Below are 22,406 nucleotides of genomic sequence, written 5' to 3' on the forward strand. Positions count from 1 at the left end.
GTTGACGACAACAACTAAACAAAAGAACGACCATGCGATAAATTGATAGCGATAAATCTAGCTGTAAAAATTATCGCAAAGTGTGACTGTGATTTGTTGGAATTCAAAATTTCATTACACTTCAATGGTCGAAAATGGAATGACGTCATATAAACGAAATAGTCAGTATAATATGTAACTTTAGATTTTTAAGATTTTTAATCACCTACAATAGCGTCTTAAAACTTGTTCACCATGTATACCTTTGGAAGTTCACGATATTTAAACATGGAGTAACGGTTAGTATGTCTGATCGTGAACAGAGCGGGCACGGATTCAATGCAAAATATATTGTATTTGCAATTTTAAAAATATGATTGTGCAAAAAATTTTATACAATACAAGCTTTTCAAGTGCATTGCAAAATGTCGGAAATTGAGAAACTCTCTCTGCTCGTTTTTCAAACTGTCCCTCGGTTTTGTGAAAAGCACTTTCCAACTTTGTATCGTAATGTACAATATAAACTGATTTTCTACCACTAAGTCTTTGACCAAAGATGAATGTACATAACACATGATAATTCTATTCTAAACTCAAGCAGGTGGATAGCAACCACACCCTCGTGTACACCTCCTAGTCACCGACAACGAACAGAATGAGAACGTGTGTGACTTACATGCAATTGTGTTTCGTTTTGTTTTCCTTAGTTGATGTTTCACAACCGGTACAATTTTCTGAACGGCTTAATTTCCTTAGCTGTTTGGTTCTACGCCTTTACGACGACTAAGAACATGAAAAATTTTAGCAACTTTCACGTGATGTGGGGCTACGCCTCGAAGTGTTCGTTCACGTAAAGAAACTACAGCATAAGTATTACAGGTTCTGTATGTTCTCCAATTATAATCCGCATGGGGGTAAAATCCAAGATTACGAAGTTTCTACATGTACTCTATAGTGGATACAAAAATCTACAATCACAAGGCAACTTCTAGTGTAGTTATGGTACAGTGATCAGCCACTGAGATTCATGCGGTGTCGCCTGTCATGCCGTTTCATTCCATAGTTTTGTGAAGTATTCCAATGATTCCCTCGTTCGTTCATCCACCATAGCCACCGGCGTGGCTCAGTCGGTTAAGGCGCTTGCCTGTCGGTCTGAAGTTGCGTTCGGGCGCGGGTTCGATCCCCGCTTGGGCTGATTACCTGGTTGGGTTTTTTCCGAGGTTTTCCCCAACCGTAATGTGAATGCAAGGTAATCTATGGCGAATCCTCGGCCTCATCTCGCCAAATATCATCTCGCTATCACCAATCTCATCGACGCTAAATAACCTAGTAGTTGATACAGCGTCGTTAAATAACCAACTAAAATAAAAAAATCATCCACCATCTAGAGCAGGGGTCGGCGCGCGAGTAAGGCCCGTAACACACTTGCAGAGTTTTTGCCAGCGAGAAATGTGTTGCGAGAAAATTAAAAAATTGATAACATGGATTCAAATGGACGTCCACACACTGGAAGAGATTCTCGCTAGAGGCAAAAACCTCGCGCGAGTTTCTCGTTGGAATCGGTAGCTCAGCGAATTTTCTTGGCACATTTATCAGAGATGTTTGACATTTATACTCTTTATGACGATTGAATGTAGAAAAAGATATCACAGGTGGCGATGAATTGTATTGTTTTTATTAGAAAACGAGGAAAGATGGCTGATAATTGCAGTCAGAAACTTATCGAACTTGTACGATGTCACCCGTAAGCCTATTTATATGATACACGGGATGAAAACTATAAAAACACGAAACTTCGAGAAGAAATCTGGAGACAAATATCAGATTATCTGAAAATAAATAGAGCTATATTTTATTTTGATGAGATTTAATAGTATTAATGAAACATTTGAAATAATGTGTCTACATGTCTTAACAGTTTACGTAATTTTAATCAGAATATAGCAAAGAATTCTCTATCATATCATGAATGGCAAAAAAAAAAAAAAAAAAAAAAAAACTGTGGTCCATTGAACCTGAAATAACGCCTAAACGTATCATCATTCAAATCGAAACAAGTGTCCAAAACTCGCCCTTATTTTCGTAAGATACAATGTGATTTTCAGATATTTCTGGCTTTAATTTTAGGCCTACTTCTTCTTTTCATGAACAAAATATGTTCATGTAACGCCATTTCCTCATCACCTTAATACTCAGATTCAACATAGCGTTCGTACGTAATTGGTAAAATACGACAATATACTTACAGGTTATATATTTAAGTACGACAATATACGTAAATACATAACCTATAATATTTTCCCCAATGAGTGATTACTATACTCAGAAAAATGCTTTTTGCGTGAAGATAGTGCATAGATGATCATAGCGAGATGTGATCTGTGATAGCGAGAACTCGCCAAGTGTGTGGAGGAAGGCTCTTCGCCTCTTTCTCGCAACACATTTCTCGCTGGCGAAAACTCTGCAAGTGTGTTACGGGCCTAAGAAAAGCAGGTTGATGCGGGTTGCACCGGGTTCAGTGAGGAGCAAGTGAGCTACTCGTATTTACGTCATCTGGAGACTAGCAGTGGCAGGTCTGTGATCTTACATTGTTTTGATGAAACGATATACAGAGTGAATAAAAAATAAAAGGACAAACTTCAGGAGATGATTGCTGACATGAAAAGGAACAAAAAAAGTTCATATTAACATATTATGTCCGCAAATGGATATGTTCCAAGGAGATGGCACTGATGACACCATTTTTTGTGTTGCGAATTGTGTGATTTGAACGAAGATTGAAGCACAATGATTCTTTATTCGTTCCAGGAGCAAGCTGATATGGTTTTCGTTTACGGTCAAGCACGCGGAAGCGGTCCTCACATGCTACACGGACCAAGGTTTTGTGAGTTTGATGATGTTGTCTGTCAAGGTACGTACCTCGGTAAATCCGTTCGACCTCTTGACCGTTGCAAGACGTTGCAAATCATTAGTATCTCCTCTACTATTGGAACGCTGATACCATCGTTGTGCTACACGCTCACTAACGACACTTTCACCCTCGACTTCAAACATTCTTCGAGCCGCGGCAGCAGCTTTATAGTCTTGTTTCCATCATTGCTTCAGAAGGATTCTAACCTCAAACCTTATCACCTCTAATTTTTATTCTTTGTATTACTAAATATTTACGAGTGTCACTTGTCCACAATACGCAGTAATAACCATAGCGTCCTGTAAATTGCATTTCCCAACTAAAGAAAATTATAAAAATCTTACAAAACACCAAATTTAAAAAAACTGCATTACAATACGACTTAGTATCTGCTGCATGTTTATATCGCTTTGTCTTGCCTAACGCGGCTAGAAGCTCGTTTGTTTTTCGATGTCCAATAGCCTTACTAATGTTAATTTTACATGGATTTGTTTGTTATATATTTGTGTAGCTCCAAAAATTTAATTGAGTTTCTCTTACTTTAATTCCGAAAGTTCAGGATAACAGGCAGGGTTTGGAATTGAACGGGTTACATCAGCTTCTTGTCTATGCAGATGACGTGAATATGTTAGGAGAAAATCCACAAACGATTAGGGAAAACACGGAAATTTTACTTGAAGCAGGTAAAGCGATCGGTTTGGAAGTAAATCCCGAAAAGACAAAGTATATGATTATGTCTCGTGACCAGAATATTGCACGAAATGGAAACATAAACATTGGAGATTTATCCTTCGAAGAGGTGGAAAAATTCAAATATCTTGGAGCAACAGTAACAAATATAAATGACACTCGGGAGTAAATTAAATGCAGAATAAATATGGGAAATGCGTGTTATTATTCGGTTGAGAAGCTCTTATCATCCAGTCTGCTGTCCAAAAATCTGAAAGTTAGAATTTATAAAACAGTTATATTACCGGTTCTTCTGTATGGTTGTGAAACTTGGACTCTCACTCTGAGAGAGGAACAGAGATTAAGGGTGTTTGAGAATAAGGTGCTTAGGAAAATATTTGGGGCTAAGCGGGATGAAGTTACAGGAGAATGGAGAAAGTTACACAACGCAGAACTGCACGCATTGTATTCTTCACCTGACATAATTAGGAACATTAAATCCAGACGTTTGAGATGGGCAGGGCATGTAGCACGTATGGGCGAATCCAGAAATGCATATAGAGTGTTAGTTGGGAGACCGGAGGGAAAAAGACCTTTAGGGAGGCCGAGACGTAGATGGGAGGATAATATTAAAATGGATTTGAGGGAGGTGGGATATGATGATAGAGACTGGATTAATCTTGCACAGGATAGGGACCGATGGCGGGCTTATGTGAGGGCGGCAATGAACCTTCGGGTTCCTTAAAAGCCATTTGTAAGTAAGTAAGTATTATTCAGAGTGCGCATTTCTCAAATTCTGCGGCATCGTAAAGAAAGCCCATAACCCTCAAACTTAAAATAAAAAATGAGATAATTTTATTAATATTATGCTAAACCTTTCATACATCATCCCTCATAACTGAGTTCTAATATTGACATAAAAAGAGTTATTTCCTTATTAAAAAATATTAGAGAAATAATTTGACTTTCCATAAATCTTGATATGCTTAGAACGGGTTAAGTGAGCGTTATGGGTGCCACAGAATTCTAAATCGCGACTAGTAGGTAAGAGGAACTGCAGCAGAAAATCTGCAGATCGTTTAAACTACAGTGCCACATACATTATCCCTACAATATAATCGCATCTAAGCGCTGGTAGGACACAACATCACTTTTGTACTAGACAAATTGCTGCAATAAATTTTCTATACATGCCAGACAACATCGCAAGCAACGAAAGATAATTTGAACCCAGCTACGGAGTTCAAGAATGGCGTAGAATTTAGAATGAGTTAGTGCAGAGGTGTGGTCTCGTCCGCGAAAACAACACCGCAACATCGTTTTACGACTGCTCGCGCATGTTTGAAAACACCCTGATAATGAAACTTTCCGAAGGCCACGGAACTGGAGTTTACCAGTTTCGAAAGAAGAAACCAATGACTCAGTATGATGCAACATTGCAGGACGAATTATACATTTTAAAGTGACACGTTTATGCTAGAGTGCCAAATAATTAAAATGTAAAAAATTTCAACATCTGACGTCACTCGCTTAGCAACGACAATGAGTTAGCCACACTATTCTGACATCACTTTCTTAGTAACAGTTCATTCGGATGAAAAACAGTAATTCCATTGCAAATATTAATAGAGATATATAATATATACAGGGTGTCCCACGAGGAAGTATCAATACTCTGGAAGAACACATTATCGGTCATTTTGAATAGAAAAGTTCATATGAATATGTGGTCTATACATTCAAAAAGTTCACTAAAAACTATTAATTTTGACACGTTGTAAATAGTAAATTCAAGGAATGTGAAATTTTATGTCGTTATTTTTATATGGTTTCTTTCTGTTTGATATTATCTATATTGTCTGTAAAACAAAAGTACCAACACTAATTTCTTAATATTGCAGTTGTGCTTTAAACATTAATAACATAATAAAGATTTAAGAAGGAATACTCACATCAATTCCATAGTAGTTTAACTATACTGTACTAAGTGAATGAAGCACATCATTCATAAAGAAAGTGATATCCCAAAGAAAGAGACTGAGTATGACATGATAAGTTGGAATTGATATTGATGGTATCTTTAGCCTTATAAAAGTAATCAATGAGCTAATCAAAACAATATTATAATACAAAGCAAAGTTACCTAGGTATATGTTTTAACTGTAACTAATATTACATAACAAAACTCTTATCGCATTATGCTTTAAGGTAATATTGGTGCTCAACGTCTATCATCATAATATTAAATTATTTTCTCGACATCTGCTGAAGCTATAGAGCTGACGTTTTTACAACACATCGGCACATATATTTTGCTTATGATGCAACAGTAGTAGCTTTGTTACTGTTAATTCATTTCCTTACAAACATTTTCCATGCGAATATTTTCGAAATTTTCAATACAATATATTCAGTAATACGTATGTACGCTATATTATATTTACGAAAACATTGTTTCAGTACCTGTAAGGCTACTAAATAAATATATCTAAAAATTTCACTTTCTTGTAAAAAAAAAAAGTTGAGAAGACAGTCCTTTTGAATAAAAAAGCAAACTTGTGAAAAATGAGCATTAGAATTAAAACTTACATTCTGATAATGCACTTATACTTCTCAGACAAATCTAAAAATTAACATGGATACAGTTTTAATAAGTTCTCTTCCCTTTATCCGTTGAATCAGTGCTCGAAATCTCTGTATAAAGATCGACGAAGCGACATATATTGTGACAACGACGTGAGATTCGAACTCACGACCAGCGTCCCGCAAGAGAGAAGATCGCGCGGAGCACTTTGGAATGGCGCGCGGCTGAGAAGGGAAAGGGGCCAACGCGGCGAGAGAGTGGAGAGAGTTTGCGCGCGCATCTTCTGCTTGCCTAGAGAGGCCGAGAAATCCGTCGAAATGGAAGACTCGCGAATTCGAACTTTCGAGGCTACGTCGCTATGGTTATAAATTACGGTCGCGAAGGAACGACAGCAGTTTTTCAGTTGATTAGTCAGCCAGTCAGTGAGAAAGCCAGAGCAAGCAAGCCAGTCTTGTGTGCCGGAGTTCGACTCGAGTGTGCGTCCGCAACTGCGTCAGCAGCCGAAGGCCTGAGTTCGAGTGCAGTGGACCGCAGTTGGAGGGACCTGAGTTCGAGTGCAGTGGACCGCAGTTGGAGGGACCCGAGTTCGAGTACAGTGAACTGTCTCTGAAGGTCTGTGGTTCGAGATACTGTGAACTCGAGTGACTGAGATAGAAGAACTGTGAACTGAGAACTGGTAGTTCTGATTTGTAAATAGTGCTTTGTAAATATTAGTTAAGATTAACAGTTCATTGTTGTGCGTAATAGTCCAAGTCAATTGTCATTGTCGTCGGTGGAGTGCTATAACGAATACTGTGTGAGTGAAGATCCAATTGTTGACGAGAGCGTTTAAGGTGAATTGTAGAAAGGAATTATTGTTGTGACGAATAAATTACATTGTTGTTACTAATAAAATTCACAATATCTTTTCGTCTGTCTCTTTCCTTTCCTCTGTAGGTCCTAAAGCGCTCAGGCTCTCCTGAGCTCTAAAGCGCGCGCTTGCACCTATGAACATCAGTTGATATGACTGGTATATAGCAATAAAAATAAATCAATTTTTATAAAATTACAAACAAATGGTGGGGGTAGAAACATTCTGACTTCATTTTTGTAATCAGCAGATGAAATTACATAAAAACAGCAGAAATTTTTAATTTAACAAAATCACTAATGACCAGTGTTATGTGCCGTAATTCACCACAGAAGTCAGCTGAGCAAGGCAAAACACATACCACACATATAGACCTATTTATTTGTGAAAAATGCTTAGAAAAGTAAAATGAGAAAATTCAGAAGAATATCTCGCGGCCCAGTATAATTGATGCCAGTTGAGCAACATTGGTATAAACGACGTTGTAGCACAGTCTAGTACATACTTGCACAAACAGCTCTCAACGAGCGCGCGCGCTCCTTGGGAGCGGGAGAGCTGTGTTTACCGCTCGCCGAAACGGAGAGGAAGATTCGTCAGAATGCCATAGACTTGCTATAGGTAGAGGAGGGAAACGACCACTCAGTTATCTAGTAGAGTGCAGTGTGTAGGCCTATTCTCAGTAACTGTTTCACGTTGCTTACCTACTGCTACAGTACAGTATGGAGGAATCTAAAAGACGGAACATAACATTTAACATTTAACGATTTAGAGCTCGAACTTATTGATCGTCAATGTCGAAGGGTTAAAGATCGTTTGAATAATACAGGGACATCATTTTATTTTTACTTCAATTTTTATTGTACCTGAGTTTTTGAATGTACTTCACTCCCACCCCTTCTACTAAGGAAGTTCCAACTCCACACAGAACCAAGACCGCAGATAGTAAGCAGTACTGAGTTACTGAGTATAGTACGTTCCAGAAATATGTTCGCGTTTTCCAGTGAAGAAAGAGCTTTCAATATTGAATCATATTTTCGCACAGGTACTGTCCGTTTGCCTACGTCGCATCCCGATTTCCCCCACCTGCTTCTGCTCGTCCCTCTGTAAAAGCTGGGCTGTCTTAGCTCTTTTCTGAAAACATTAATTTCTCTTAGGAATTGGACGTTTACGTAATATTATACAGCTGTTTAATTTAACTTAAATAAAAGGGCCTCGTTAAGTAATTAACTGTCACGTGATTTCCTCCCTTTCTACAATCTTGCGGCATAACCACTTGGACGGACAGTAGATAGCATGTCTGAGTAATTTTATATTTTCGGGTCGGGCAGAAGTGAAGACTGAATTCACAGTACGTAGAGTAGGTACAGAATTATTTCAACATGAGTTACTAGTACGAAGGACGAAACTGGCAATTGGAATTAGATGCAATAGTCTATAGTGCGATAATATGCACAAAAGAACTGAAGCCTGTATCGAAATGAACGGCCACCATTTTCAAAATTGTGTTTAAATATTCATATTATGATTATTTTTCAATTTAACTTCTTTCTCTATATTGTACGCTAATGTGCTGTAGACAGTATAATATACACTGCATAATGAATACGTTCGCATGGATAACTCACTTCGTGAGTAAAAACACTTATTCTTAATACAGTACTGTACTTTGATTAAAGAAAAACCTAATGAAAATTATCAAACTCAAAATCGCGATATTTCCTAGTTTACGTAAATGGATGAACTACTTTTCTTCCATCCTATACCTAGTAGAGTGATTTGTGTTTTACGCCAGCGGTGTTTCCGGTTCTCTAAAGGTATAGACAGGTTAATATTAAAAATGTTAGTAAAAATAAAATGATGTCCCTGTACTACTAGCCTGGTTGAGTTTTACAAGACTAAACATTAGCAATAATATCCACCACTACACAGGCTGGCTGTGAAAATGATTGCTATGTTTGGCTCAACATTTATATTTGTGAGCAACTGTTTTCTATAATCAACTTCAATAAAGGCAGACATCTGTAACTGATGTTTCATTACGATCAGTAGGCTACTGTTCCTTTCAGCTGCCAACAGCATAAAACCTCGTTTTGATTAACTGATAAATAAAAATATAGTAAAATGATATTGTACATTTAAGTAGCTATAGAATTTCTATTATTTCTGTAAAATAAATATTTCTTTATTAATTAATAATAGCGCAAACCTTGTGCAGACCTGGTCTAGTATAATACAGTCACGAAGCTTGAGTTGTGAGGGTTTTAGGGACAATAGACTGTGCTGGTACTATTTCGTATTATCTGTAATGAGGCGATAGTAGCGATCCTAGTGGTTAGCAACTATCTATGGATGCAGATTTACTTCGTATTGAGCTTCGTGACTGTATATAGTAGACTGTGGTTGTAGTATGCGGTGCACGGTACTTAGTCAACAACGACGGATCGCTGGAAAAGCGATTACGATGTGAGAACGACTATGGCGGTAAAATATCGCGCAGATAGTTAAGTGTTCAATAGATTTCATGCAGCGACGCAGGAAGTAGTCGATGTCCCAAATTAAAATACACCATTGTCAAATCACAATAATTAAAATGTTTACCGATATCATTCCAAATGTAAAAAATTTGAAATAAATTTTCAAAATATGACAGGCTACAACAGGCCACGTTGTTTAACAAGTAATAGACATAACAAGTTGCTAATACTCCAATTGTTGCGTCATCATAGCGTGAGCCTCACTTGTTGACCGCCCTGTGACTACGTGTCAGGTGAGACCACCAGCTGCAGACCAGCTTGTTATTGCCTCTGACTGTGATTTGTGGCTTTCTAAAATCTCAACCACGCGAAGTCAAACACAGTTGTACAGCCTGAGAAGTGTATCACGCCCCTGCGCGCAGCAGCGGCACAAGTCGCCGGCACGCCGACCAGATGCTTCACTTTCCAGAGTCTTCTGTTTGCTGCAGCTACAACTTACGTACGTTATGCTGGGAAGGAATTAAGAACAGCTCCAAAGAAAACAACATTCTACTCTCCGATAGTCAAGCAACTTTGAAAGCTCTTGAACCTTGTGTTGTTCGATCAGTGGCGGCCCTTCTTTATCTACTAACCTAGAACATATATACCCAGATTGCTCTGCGTTATAGGCTTTGACGGTAACAACGTTTGTCAGGTTTACTATGCTGCCATCTAGTTGTTACATAAGGAGTCACGTCATAACTCCCATTTGAATTGCAATAGTGATTGTACTGCCATCTTGTGTTCGTTTACGGCGGACGTGGCGATCCTGGCGGTTGTTCTCTTCAAAGTGCAACCGATTTTAACATAGGAATGAGCAATCTATATGTGATCTGGGGTACTAATCAGCTATACCAGTGGTTCTCAACATTTTTCAGTACCACGTACTCCTTAAATATCGTACTTTATTTTGGTGGACAACCTAAATTTTTTCCATAATTTAGGCCCATAAAATGTTCACTTAGTAAATATTTTTATAAATATATTCAATTAAACATTCATAATAAACTGGTGGCGATATGAGGCTAAATTTTAGTTTTAGCTTCCTAACCTCCTGAATATTGAGACTTTTTTGTTTTATTTTTAAAGTTCACTACAATTCTATTCTTCAAAAAAAAAAAAATCACTGAAATGAAAATAAATGCTGAAAAAAATTCTGCAGCTTACAGTTAGGGCGCAAATGCAGGTATATTATATTATATTTCAGGTCTCTGCGCATACATCTTGTATCATAATTTTATTTTATCCTTATAATCAGAGCTAGGAAGTTGATACCAAAACCATTAAGTTGTGTGAGCCTGGACTATATCTTTGTATGTTCATGAAAAAATAAAAAAACAATATTTGAAGGGTTCAGAGCCATAGTGGGCCAAGCGAAACTTATTAAAAACGGAGAAAGCAAGGGTTAAAGTTAAGTGAATATCATAGTCTAATTAGGATTGACTTATCATTTAGTTTTAATGTGTATACTTTATTTCACTTGCTATATGTGTCCATTAAATTATGGTAATAACTTCATTTTAACCCTTGTTTTCTACGGTTTTAGTAAATGGCGCTTGACCCACTATGGTTCTGAACCCTTCATTTGTACTCTGAAAATGTTCGTTCTACGTCACATGGCGTTACTGGAGCAAATCTGAAATATGATGCAGTATTTCTTCCTGTCATCAGGTGAACAACTACTTTGTGAATCTAATAGTGTATCTCTACGTGGCACATAATATGAAATCTATAATTTTTTCAAGAAAATTTGTAATTTCCAATGTAATGACAGGCAGGAAGTTCGTATCGCAATTCCGATGTTGAACTTGGACTGTAATGCAACCGAATGCACAGCAGCACGAGACGTCAACATTTAACGAAGAATTTATTATTATTTTTAATTTATTAGTTGGTCATTTAACGACGCTGTATCAACTACGAGGTTATTTAGCGTCGATGAGATTAGTGATAGCGAGATGGTATTTGGCGAAATGAGGCGGAGGATTCGCCATAGATTACCTGGAATTTACCTTACGGTTGGGAAAAACCTCGGAAAAATCCAATCAGGTAATCAGTCCAAGTGGGGATCGAACCCGCGCCCGACCGGCAAGCGCCTTAACCGACTGAACCACGCTGGTGGCTTTTAACGAAGAATAATCCAGGAAACGAGCAAATTCTGGATAACTTTCGGTGCTGGACCCCGGACTCATTTCACCGGCATTATTACCTTCATTTCATTCAGACGCTAAATAACCAGAGATGTTGATATAGCGTCGTAAAATAACCCAATAAAATAATCCAGGAAAAAATAAACGTGTCATACATTCCTGTTTGCATAATTATTTAATAACAGATTAGCTTACTTTTTTGGAATCATGCATAATATTAACATTACGTAAATAATAATAACGGAATAGCTCACTTTGTTCGAAACGTAAATTAATAATATAAATTAACAATTTTTATTCAAACTATTCACGACTCTACACAGCTCCACAGAATGCCACTATGCGTTGTTTATGTGAACATACTGTATGTCTTCTGAAGCGAGCGGGAGCAGAGCGAGGCGCGGGTGACATCTAGTGCATACTCCTCGCTGTACTCAAATGAAATGTACTGTTTTCGTGCGAACTTCCTACTTACTCTTATAATATAACATTTACTATGTCAAATGGCATAATATGCTAATATGCTCGGCATTGGAAATATATATATATATATATATATATATATATATATATATAATTTTATCATAGTCTATTTCGTCGCCTTACAAGCAAAACACGTTAAGTAAAGAAGTGTTACCTCTGACAAAAAGGCGTTTTAAAAGCTTTTGACAAAACTGAATCCTCAAAATATTATTTTTAGTAAGTTATTTCTCTTTTTTTATTTTATTGGGTTATTTTACGACGCTGTATCAACATCTAGGTTATTTAGCGTCTGAATGATATGAAGGTGATAATGCCGGTGAAATGAGTCCGGGTTCCAGCACCGAAAGTTACCCAGCATTTGCTCGTATTGGGTTGAGGGAAAACCCCGGAAAAAACCTCAACCAGGTAACTTGCCCCGACCGGGATTCGAACTTGGGCCACCTGGTTTCGCAGCCAGACGCGCTGACCGTTACTCCACACGTGTGGACCTATTTCTCTTTATGTGTATTTAATTTTCAAATTCTAAGTTTATACACATATATTACGTACACATTATATACGCCTTTTTCTCAGAAGTAATATTTCTGGCTTAATATGTTTTGCTTGTAAACTACGATTTATTTCAAATTAACATGAATTTGGTATTCAATGGAAGTTTATAAGAATATGCAACATAATTTGGTAGAACTACTCCAGATATAAACCAAATTTTAACAGCCAAAGGATAAGGATATGGGCGAAACAAACCTGTAACCTTTCCCTTGTGAAGTTATTCTTTTACAGAATCTATGATATGGTCCCCTAAGTTTAACGTCACTTCCAAAAGAAACCAGGTTAAAATGTCATAACTCCCTTAAAAATCTAACATTCTCGGCCTAGTTTGGAATCAGGAATCTAATTTTAAACATGGTTACCGACACTACACAGGAAGGCAAAAGCCACAGGAGATATTACTTTTCTTATACTTGAATATATGGTATGGTATATTAATAGTAATAGCTGGGTTGTGGTTGTGAGATTTTGAATGCTCTTTTTTGCTTTCCATCTCTCCTTTTTATTACGAATGATTCATAGGCTAAAATGGGAGTGAACTATCTTGTAAATCTTAATGTGTTAATAAAATACACACTGAAAATACATCAGTTATATTTTGGATCTTAATGCCCTCGGCAGCTTGAATATTGCAACATCACAGCCACGCCTATCATGATAATAGAGCAAAACGCAACCGACAAGCAAAAAAGAATAGGTATGCGCTTTATAGAATGACTGATTGTATCAAATTTCGTATTAGACTATTTAATTCTCCGTGTAAATTGAATGCTAAAATTGTTGCAAGTAGATCAAATATTACGTATTATTCTTTACTTACTTACTTTTTTACTTACTTACGGCTTTTAAGAAACCCGAAGGGTTCATTGCCGCCCTCACATAAGCCAGCCATCGGTCACTAACCTGAGCAAGATTAATCCAGTCCCTACCATCATATCCCATCTCCCTCAAATCCATTTGTATATTATCCTCCCATCTACGTATCGGCCTCCCCAAAAGTCTTATTCATTCCGGCCTCTCAACTAACACTCTATAACTTATGTATTTATGGATTCGCCCATACGTGCTACATGCCCTGCCCATCTCAAACGTCTGGATTTAATGTTCCTAATTATGTCAGGTGAAGAATACAACGCGTGCAGTTCTGCCTTGTGTAACTTTCTCCATTCTCCTGCAACTTCACCCCTCTTAGCCCCAAATATTTTCCTAAGCACCTTATTCTCAAACACCTTTAATCTCTGTTCCTCTCCCAAAGTGAGAGTCCAAGTTTCACAACCATACAGAACAACCGGTAATATAAATGTTTTATAAATTCTAGCTTTCACATTTTTTGACAGCAGACTAGATGACAAAAGCTTCTCAACCGAATAATAACAGGCATTTCCCATATTTATTCTGGGTTTAATTTCCTCCCGAGTGTCATTCATACTTGTTACTGTTGCTCCAAGATATTTGAATTTTTCCACCTCTTCGAAGGATAAATCTCCAATGTTTATATTTCCATTTCGTACAATATTCTGGTCACGAGACATAATCATATACTTTGTTTTTTCGGGATTTACTTCCAAACCTATCTCTTCACTTGCTTCAAGTAATATTTCCGTGTTTTCCCTAATCGTTTGTGGATTTTCTCCTAACATATTCACGTCATCCACATAGACAAGAAGCTGATGTAACCCGTTCAATTCCAAACCCTCTCTGTTATACTGAACTTTCCTAATGGCATATTCTAGAGCGAAGTTAAAAGCAAGGGTGATAGTAGATCTCCTTGCTTTAGCCCGCCGTATTATTCTTTACTAAACGAAAAATTGGGGAATAGGTTTAAACCATCAAAGATGATCATGATAATGATATGAAATGATCTACTACTACTACTGCTACTGCTACTGCTACTGCTACTGCTACTACTACTACTACTACTACTACTACTACTACCTTTCGTGGTGCACCATTTCATTTGACCGACATGATTGAAGCGAAAGCACTGGAAACCAGAAGTTTTTATTTCTGAATAATCGTTTTTAGTATTGATAGTGCAATAAAGAAGCACGTGGACTCAAATAAGATTTTGGAATGTTTTTATGAAAATGTAAAAATTAAAATACTGGAGTAAGAATACATGTTGCACGTGTAGAAGCAAATACCTGGTTTTGTTCACGAGCCGCCACTGGATGCAATCTAAATTGCTCGTATAATGGTTAGAGTGACTCATGATGCTGACTGAACACATTTTAGTTGAGCGAGCTGATGAATTCCAGGGATAATCCGGGGAGAGTGATTTTCCACACCCATGAGAAATTAATCCCATTACCACAGTGCGTACCAATGAGTTCTAAAAATAACGTTAAAACTAAACTATTTGTAACACCTAGCTGCGTGATGGTATTCATTTTAGAATCATACTAAATCACGGTTCAAATATACAGCACGATACATGTATCTCGAAAATAACCATTATAAGACCAATGCACAGTAACACGACAGGTTTTCTCTAATATGTTTTCGCGGGATATCAGCCGAGTTAAGATTTTGGAATGCTCCAAGCTTTCGACTGCTATCTCTGCAGCCATCTTCAGGGAAGTAATGTCCGAACAGAAAGTCGAAAGTTTATATAGATGTTAGGCTGTCTCAGGTGAAACGGGATTGGTTGGCGGATCGGCCAATCCGGGGCCGGGAATTGTCATCGCTCGTAAGCTCCGCCCCTCCCGGGATTCCTGCGTGAAGTTTGGCGGGCGGCGAGCCCTGTTCCGCCGGTTGGAATCGGTTGCCGTCCTCGGTCCGTGATCTTCATGACCTTGATTGTAAGAGGGCCTGAGTTGGTCTCGCCGCCCGCCAAACTTCACGCAGGAATCCCGGGAGGGGCGGAGCTTACGAGCGATGACAATTCCCGGCCCCGGATTGGCCGATCCGCCAACCAATCCAGTTTCACCTGAGACAGCCTAACATCTATATAAACTTTCGACTTTCTGTTCGGACATTACTTCCCTGAAGATGGCTGCAGAGATAGCAGTCGAAAGCTTGGAGCATTACTACAATTTAGCATAGCAAGCATTTAAATTTTAAGTGAATAGATCAGAGGTATATTTTAAATGTCCAAGTTACGCATTACAATTGACTTAATTACACAGAAATGTATGGACGGAATGTAAACAAAACTAAACATAAATTGTAATCTAGATTGGAGAGCACATCGCTTAAAGAATTTATATCTGGTTCTATAGGTCTACGCGCTGGAAGTACCGTGCGATCGAAATGTCCCTCCGCAGCTCCATTAGTTCTAGTAATCCTGTATAAAGGTGACACGTAGTCCTGTAGTAAGTTGTCACTTTTCCATTCATTCCGGTTTGACAACCTCACATCCCCAGTCCATCATATGCTTAGCGGCCAGTGTTGCCACTTGAATTCTCTATCTAGTGCGTCGGTGACCAAAACTCGAGCTGCAGTGATTACATGCGACAGACAGCCTGTGAAGTAAGGAGACGGGGGAAAGGTACTTGGCAAGAAAAGTACAACCAGTGTTGGTTCCTGTACTAACATCTTGATCAATCCCGCTGATAAAAATCTCCAGCATTGCTGTATAGTAATGTCACTGCTGTCATCAAGATCCAGTGAATAATATACGATTTTTCATGCTACTTATTTTAACCTTCCTCTTGAATATAATCAGGAATTTTCTAAATTCTTCTCTCGATACTTGGTCGAGAAATCGCAGTTTTTTCAAAATTAAAAACTTCTTATGGACAAGTTATTTAAGCTATTTTAATCATTACTCTTTTGAGAAATTCTGTTCTATTTAGAGTACGAGATATTTCAAACCCCATTAGATAACTGACTTCCTTACATTTATGTCATTTTTCTCTTCCTGGCTATGATTTAAGACATAATTATCAATTCTTGGCGTTTAAAGTTCATTGGTACATAATATTGAATCAGTTTTTGTATAATATTATTACTAAATGGATAACTAATAAATAGTTACCCTCATCCAAAGATTAAGAAGAATAAAATTGAGATAAAACCTAATAATTTTATCCTTCTAGGGAGAAGATCTAAAAATATCAATATTCATGCATGTACAGAAGAATTATAGAAACACATACTTAGTGGTAAGTAATAATAATAATAATAATAATAATAATAATAATAATAATAATAATAATAATAATAATACATTATTCAGCGTGAAAATTAATGTTTCTATATATCCCTAACTGAACCGTTGAGCAAAGTATAATAATAATAATAATAATAATAATAATAATAATAATAATAATAATAATAATAATAATAATAATAATAATAATAATAATAATACATTATTCAGCTTGGCAATTAATGTTTCTATACACTCCTAATTCAACCGTTGAGCAAAGTAAACATATTACATTTTGTCCAATAGAACACCAAAGAAGTTCTCCTCATTCTTTATGAAATCACCTCTTACTACTTGTAGAGACGGAGTTTGTAGAGCGAAATGTTACCGACACTGCTTGCCTTCAGTACGTGAATGAAACGCACAGCAATGTACAGGAAACTCCTCGTACCCGTTTGAATGTTTGTGATTACATGTAATTACGACACCCGCTTTGGTCACCGCTGATCTAGTGGATTCTCGGCTACACCGTGGCTACACAAGCACTGCGGAGAGACTTCTCGATCGCACTGTAGAATTATTACAGAAAGGTTTATTTCGTGTGTACAACTTCCTTTTTACTATAAATTAGTTTTGTTTTTTTTACTTGGTTTTTTTAACGACACCGTATCAAATACGAGGCTATTTAACGTCGATGAAATTGGTGATAGCAAGATGATATTTGGTGAGATGAGGCCGAGGATTCGTTAGAAAAAACGCAACCAGGTAATCAGCCCAAGTGGGAATCGAACCCGCGCTCGAGCGCAACTCCTGATCGACAAGGCAAGCGCCTTAGCCAACTGAAATACGCCATTGGATAATTTTATTTTATAGTACACAGTACATTTTCTATCATCGTTTTCATGTGCCCAGTCGTCAAGAAAATATTTCAATGCAATGTGGAGGTTCAGAGTAATGAAATGGCCAATAGATTAGTGAAGTGCTCGTAGTCTGTCTTTTTTATTTTATAGTCCTGCAAAGAGGCTGTAAAGTACTGAATGATTGGTGCTGGAGAATAATAAAAATTTACAAGTACTAAAAAGTCTAATTAAAGCACCAAATAAAGACATGTCTTCAAAAACGCTTAAACGAAGCAGACAATACTCAAATGAATCATTAGTCTACTCAATGGATACTGTGGGGTGGAAGGTCATGTATACAAGACTGAAAAAAAGATGAGTCTTCTTTGTTATATTTGTTTAGAGACAGATGAAAATGAGGTACATTTATTATACGAATGCTAAGCTTTAGTGAGTTCTCCCTTTATTCATTAGTTCGTTCATTCATTTATTTTTTACTTATTTACTCATTTATTTATCCATTCATCCATCCGTCCATTTATTTATTTATTTATCCATCCATCCGTCCATTTATTTATTTATTTATTTATCCATCCATCCATCCGTCCATTTATTTATTTATCCATCCATCCATCCGTCCATTTATTTATTTATTTATTTATCCATCCATCCGTCCATTTATTTATTTATTTATTTATCCATCCATCCATCCATCCGTCCATTTATTTATTTATCCATCCATCCATCCGTCCATTTATTTATTTATTTATTTATCCATCCATCCATCCGTCCATTTATTTATTTATTTATTTATTTATTCATCCATCCTTCCATTTATTTATTTATTTATTTATTTATTTATTTATCCATCCAACCATCCGTCCATTTATTTATTTATTTATTTATCCATCCACCCATCCGTCCATTTATTTATTTATTTATCCATCCATCCGTCCATTTATTTATTTATCCATCCATCCATCCGTCCATTTATTTATTTATTTATTTATCCATCCGTCCATTTATTTATTTATTTATTTATCCATCCACCCATCCGTCCATTTATTTATTTATTTATTTATTTATCCATCCATCCATCCGTCCATTTATTTATTTATCCATCCAACCATCCGTCCATTTATTTATTTATTTATTTATCCATCCACCCATCCGTCCATTTATTTATTTATTTATTTATTTATTTATCCATCCATCCATCCGTCCATTTATTTATTTATCCATCCATCCATCCGTCCATTTATTTATTTATCCATCCACCCATCCGTCCATTTATTTATTTATTTATTTATTTATCCATCCATCCATCCGTCCATTTATTTATTTATCCATCCATCCATCCGTCCATTTATTTATTTATCCATCCGTCCATTTATTTATTTATTTATTTATCCATCCACCCATCCGTCCATTTATTTATTTATTTATTTATCCATCCACCCATCCGTCCATTTATTTATTTATTTATTTATTTATTTATTTATCCATCCACCCATCCGTCCATTTCTTTATTTATTTATTTATTTATCCATCCACCCATCCGTCCATTTATTTATTTATTTATTTATCCATCCATCCGTCCATTTATTTATTTATCCACCCATCCATCCGTCCATTTATTTATTTATTTATTTATCCATCCACCCATCCGTCCATTTATTTATTTATTTATTTATTTATCCATCCATCCGTCCATTTATTTATTTATTTATTTATTTATTTATTTATTTATTTATTTATTTATTTATTTATTTATCCATCCACCCATCCGTCCATTTATTTATTTATTTATTTATTTATTTATTTATTTATCCATCCATCCGTCCATTTATTTATTTATTTATTTATTTATTTATTTATCCATCCACCCATCCGTCCATTTATTTATTTATTTATTTATTTATCCATCCATCCGTCCATTTATTTATTTATTTATTTATCCATCCATCCATCCTTCCATTTATTTATTTATCCATCCATCCATCCGTCCATTTATTTATTTATTTATTTATTTATTTATCCATCCACCCATCCGTCCATTTATTTATTTATTTATTTATTTATTTATCCATCCATCCGCCCATTTATTTATTTATTTATTTATCCATCCACCCATCCGTCCATTTATTTATTTATTTATTTATTTATCTATCTACCCATCCGTCCATTTATTTATTTATTTATTTATCCATCCACCCATCCGTCCATTTATTTATTTATTTATCCATCCATCCATTCGTCCATTTATTTATTTTTTATTTTTTATTCATTCATTTATTTATTTATTTATTTATTTATTTATTTATTTATTTATTTATTTATTTATTTATTTATTTATTTATTTATTGGATTTAAGGAGGACCTGTTCCGGGATGAATCCTTGCACTTGGGTCGCTTGGGCCCATTGTAAGCATTGGCACTCGTTGCTCAATTTTTCTCCTTTTTTTGCAACTTCATATTTTTACAGAAAATGTAATCTTTTGTAAGAAAATGCAGAAGAGTTACTTATGTTGTTTAGTAACTAGTGTTGAGTGTAATCAATATAAGAACTATTTTTTTTCTCTCTTCATTGTATCATTGTAATAAATTGAGTTATACAGTTCTTGCATTCGGATAAGAATGTCATGACCAGACTACTACGGCCTAGGGCAGGGATGCAAAACTGTTCTCCAATTGAAGCACGCGTCATAACTCGGAACACGTAACTCATCCCTTTCCTTCAACTCTCGCGTCATTGTACGGTAGGGAGAGAGGAGAAGAGAGAACAGTGTACAACGTCGTTGTTCCTGCAATAACTCCTATGTGACATATTAATCGATTTTCAGATTTTTGCTCTATTAAATAACTTAAATAGTGATACAGCAAATAATAAAATCTCCTATGTGTGATTATATTTCTTTGTTTCGAAAATATAAGAATTCACAGTCTCCTATGTACGGCTGTCATAGGATGAATAAATGTGTTTTTCCTTCCTACTGAAAGACTTTGTATTTTGTACTTAGGAGTTACAGCAGGAACAACGACGATATGCCAAACGTCACACAAAAGTCATTGAAGGCTCCGGCCTTGTGGATGGGGGAACGAACTCTTTTCCCATGTTTCCACCCCTCTCTTCCCCAGTTCTGCAACCCTGGGCTTGGGTCATTGAGTTACTAGATTAAAGTTTGGAAACGCACGGAGTATAGCTAAATGACGACATGACCCGGGATGTTACTGCGAGAGTACAGTTGGTTTTGTAACAAAGTGCATTACCGTCTTTCTTATTGTTACTTATTCTTAATTTTCGACATATTATTCCTCAATACTGTGTATAACAAAACAGTGAAACACAAACACAAATATGGACACATCTATAATTAAATACATAAATGAAATACGATAAAATCTAGATCCCTACATTTTACCGCGGAATTTCAAGTAGGTATGTTGCTTTTCTTTTGATACATTGCAAATGTGCCTTGTAATTCGGTCCATGAATTGAAGAAATGTATTTTGTGCGAGATCGTGCGTATTTGCTTGGTTTCCGCACAAAACCAATCCGCCGTAAGTCTAAAATTCCACATTCAGTATTCCCAACCGAACACACATAACAATTTCCCTCTTCTTACCACTTAAGTGACATATTCATTTTACTGCTTTAGGCTTTTAACATATTATTTTGGAGACGTTCAATATAGTAATAATTATAAATTGGAAACTTACCACTGCAATTTCACCTAAATTGCACTGTTAATTATTGTTTTTAAATATTTGCAAAAATTAAGTAACTCTACAACTCCACTTAAGTTACTGCATTTCGTGATGCATGTAACATTAAGGAAGCCGTTTGTTTTAAGTTCGCATTTGTAGACTGGGGGGAAAAAAGACAGAGGTATATCACGGCCTGCTGGAGTATAGTAAACACAGAAAACATTTTAAAGCAACAATGTTGAAGATAGAAGTGTTTTGTTTTCCAAAATTGCCGTCATTGAACAGAAACTAAGATGGAGATTTCATTGCAACTAATTAGAAATTCCTCTTTCAGGTATGTAATAAACGATCTTCGCACAAAATAATGTACGATACACGAGCGGTATATTTTCTTTCAATTCTCGGAAATTAAAAAAGCTCAACTACGTTTCGATTTTTCAAACTTTTCCTCGAACATGAAATCTTCAACATACCGCTCTTGTAACGCATATTACTATTATGTAGGCCCTACTGTATATATTTTCTTTTCTTCTCACACACAGATAATTATTATTTAAGATTGTATACATAATATAATGCAAATTGAAACATGTAATGCAAAACTGCACGCATTGTTTTCTTCACCTGACATAATGAGGAACATTAAATCCAGACGTTTGAGATGGGAAGGACATGTAGCACGTATGGGCGAATCCAGAAATGCATATAAGGTGTTAGTTGGGAGACCTGAAGGAAAAAGATCTTTGAGGTGGCCGAGACGTAGATGGGAGGATAATATTAAAATGGATTTGAGGGAGGTGGGATATGATGATAGAGACTGATTAATCTTGCACAGGATAGGGACCGATAGCTGGCTTATGTGAGGGCGGCAATGAACCTGCGGGCTCCCTAAAAACCATTTGTAAGTAATGTAAAACAATTATTTTCTGTACTAGAAATGCACTGCATATGCAGATATGGCCGCAGAAACATTCCGGTGTTACAAACTGCTATAAATTCTGTCAAAATTTAATATTCAGATCATTTAACACAATTTGCTTATATACAACAATGCCTCAATGACAAGCGAAATAGC

This window comes from Periplaneta americana, chromosome 16 (assembly GCF_040183065.1).
Source record: "Periplaneta americana isolate PAMFEO1 chromosome 16, P.americana_PAMFEO1_priV1, whole genome shotgun sequence".
NCBI classification, from domain to species: Eukaryota; Metazoa; Arthropoda; class Insecta; order Blattodea; family Blattidae; genus Periplaneta; species Periplaneta americana.